General features: G+C 42.5%; 1 long non-coding RNA gene across 1 annotated transcript; it reads left to right on the top strand.

The window, feature by feature from the left end:
- The first annotated feature begins 1,356 nt into the window (after nucleotides 1-1,356).
- LOC140962413 (uncharacterized) lies at nucleotides 1,357-2,755 on the top strand. The gene is made up of 2 exons (XR_012172539.1): nucleotides 1,357-2,077; nucleotides 2,537-2,755. It is a non-coding gene; the product is annotated as an uncharacterized lncRNA (long non-coding RNA).
- Nucleotides 2,756-2,968: the final 213 nt, after the last annotated feature.

Genomic DNA, 2,968 nt, shown 5'->3' with positions numbered 1-2,968 from the left:
AGGCACAGGTGTATGCGTTGACACGAGAGCAGGCAGAGGAGGCTCGAGAGGAGATGATAGCGGGTAAGTGTTATTTATGTTCTTAGCCGGCTTATATTCTTGTTGATACAGGTGCCTCGCATACATTCATATCGAAGATGTTTGTGGTTGAGCATCATATGCGCTCGTCTCCATTGTCTATGCCTCTTTCTGTTTCGACACCCTCTGGAGTTGATATATCGGTTGTATCGATGATATCAGATGGTATTATTTCTTATGAGGGCTATGAGTTGAGATCTGATATGATTATTCTAGAGATGACTGATTTTGATTGTATTGTGGGAAGTAATGTGTTGAGGAGATATTATGCGACTGTTGATTGTTATCAGCGAGTAGGATATTTTTACACCGATGAGAAAGAGCGTTGGACATCTTATGGGAAGGGTTCTCGTCCCCGTGTTCCGTTGGTATCTGCTATCCAGAAGTCTCGGTTATTGGAGCATGGCCATGAGGGTTATCTTATTTATGCTGTAGTTGTGATAGAGAAGAAGAAGGAGGTGGGAATAGAGGAGATACCTGTAGTTGCTGAGTTTGCTGATGTATTTCCTGAGAAGATTCCAGGCTTCCCACCAGTCCATGAGGTGGAGTTTGGGATTGAGTTGATGCCAGGTACTTCCCCTATTTCTCGTGCTCCTTACAGACTGGCACCAGCAGAGTTGAGAGAGTTGAAAGCCCAGTTGCAAGACTTGCTGGACAAGGGATACATTCGTCCTAGTGTATCGCCTTGGGGTGCACCAGTCCTATTTGTGAGAAAGAAAGATGGAACGATGCGGTTTTGTATTGACTATCGACAGCTAAATAAGGTAACGGTTAAGAATAAATATCCCCTCCCTCGTATTGATGATTTGTTTGATCTGTTGCAGGGAACCTCAGTATATTCGAAGATTGATTTGAGGTCAGCATATCATCAGATACGAGTTAGAGAGGAGGATATTCAGAAGACAGCATTCAGGACCAGATATGGGCATTATGAGTTTTTAGTTATGCCTTTTGGGTTGACGAATGCTCCAGCTGTGTTCATGAGTTTGATGAATAGGATATTTCAGCCTTATCTCGATCGATTTGTTGTTGTGTTTATTGATGATATATTGATATATTCCAGGAGTGAGGCTGAGCATGTTGGGCATTTACGTTCAGTATTACAGGTACTGCGAGATAGACAGTTGTATGCCAAACTCCGTAAATGTGAGTTTTGGTTGGATCGAGTGGTCTTCTTGGGTCATGTGGTATCGAGAGGTGGGATTTCTGTTGATCCAACGAAGGTCGAAGCAGTGTTGCAGTGGTCAGCACCTACATCTGTACTAGAGATCCGTAGTTTCTTGGGTTTAGCAGGTTATTATCGTCGATTTATCGAGGGATTTTCAAAGATTGCTAGACCTTTGACACAGTTGACTCAGAAAGGTGTGCGATTTCAGTGGTCTGAAGCATGTGAGAGGAGTTTTCAGGAGTTGAAGCACCGACTGACGACCGCACCGGTGTTATCAATCCCAACAGAAAACGAGAGGTTTGTTGTTTATACTGATGCATCATTACATGGTTTGGGATGTGTTTTGATGCAGGATCGACATGTTGTGGCATACGCCTCGAGACAGCTGAAACCACACGAAACTAGGTACCCTGTGCATGATTTGGAGTTAGCAGCCATTATCTTTGCCTTGAAGATATGGCGACACTATTTATATGGTACCTCGTTTACGATTTATACGGATCATAAGAGTCTGAGATTTTTGTTTACTCAGACAGAGTTGAATATGAGGCAGAGACGGTGGTTAGATTTGTTGAAAGATTATGATTGTGAAATTGAGTATCATCCTGGTCGAGCCAATCTTACAGCTGATGCATTGAGTCGTAAAGTTAGTTGTACTGCAGAGGATGTGAGTCGTTTATCAGCTATGATGATGTTTTCTTGTTCTTTGGGATATGATTTTGATATTTCGACGACTCCTATCCAGGTATCTACCTTATTAGCTGAACCTGATATATATGGTTGTATTCGTGAGGCACAGATGACAGATGAGAGAGTTCAGCGATGGAAGGAGTTGGTTTCTCAGAAAAAAGATACTCGGTTTAGAGTTGCTGATGATGGCAGTTTGAGGGTGAATGATAGATGGGTAGTTCCTGATACTTCGGCGTTGCGCCAGGGCCTGTTGCGGCGTGCACATTGTAGTCGATATTCTATCCACCCTGGTGGAAAGAAGATGTATAAGGATTTACGCTCTCAGTTTTGGTGGAAAAGAATGAAACGTGATGTGATTGATTTTGTAAGTCGATGTCTCAATTGTCAACAGATCAAAGCTGAGAGGAGAAGGCCAGGAGGTGAATTGAGGAGTTTAGAAGTACCGACTTGGAAATGGAAGCACATATCGATGGATTCGTGACTCATTTGCCAAGAAGCACTGGAACTATTGATGCTATTTGGGTGATTGTTGATCGATTGACGAAAGTTGCACATTTTATACCCTATAGCATGAATAGTACATATTTGACGATGGCACAGTTGTATATACGAGAGATCGTACGGTTGCATGGGATTCCAGTGTCTATTATATCTGATAGAGATCCTCGATTTACTTCTCATTTTTGGGAAGGATTGCAGACTGCGATGGGGACAGAGTTGAGATTGAGTACAGCTTATCATCCCCAGACAGATGGTCAGACTGAGCGTACTATTCAGACGCTGGAGGATATGTTGCGTGCTTATGTTATGGATTTTAAATCTGTTTGGCATTCATCTATTCCATTAGTGGAGTTTGCATATAACAATAGTTATCAGAGTAGTATTCAGATGGCTCCATTTGAAGCATTGTATGGGAGACGTTGTAGATCTCCTTTATACTGTGATGATGTTGATCGAGCTGTAGTCACAGGTCCTGAGATGATTCTTGAGATGGAACAGAAAGTAAAGTTGATCCAGCAGCGATTGAAAGCA

The sequence above is a fragment of the Primulina huaijiensis genome, chromosome 17 (genome assembly GCF_012295235.1).
Source record: "Primulina huaijiensis isolate GDHJ02 chromosome 17, ASM1229523v2, whole genome shotgun sequence".
Classification (NCBI taxonomy): domain Eukaryota; kingdom Viridiplantae; phylum Streptophyta; class Magnoliopsida; order Lamiales; family Gesneriaceae; genus Primulina; species Primulina huaijiensis.
The sequence above is the reverse complement of the archived record's forward strand: the minus strand, read 5'-3'. Positions and strand labels throughout refer to the sequence as shown.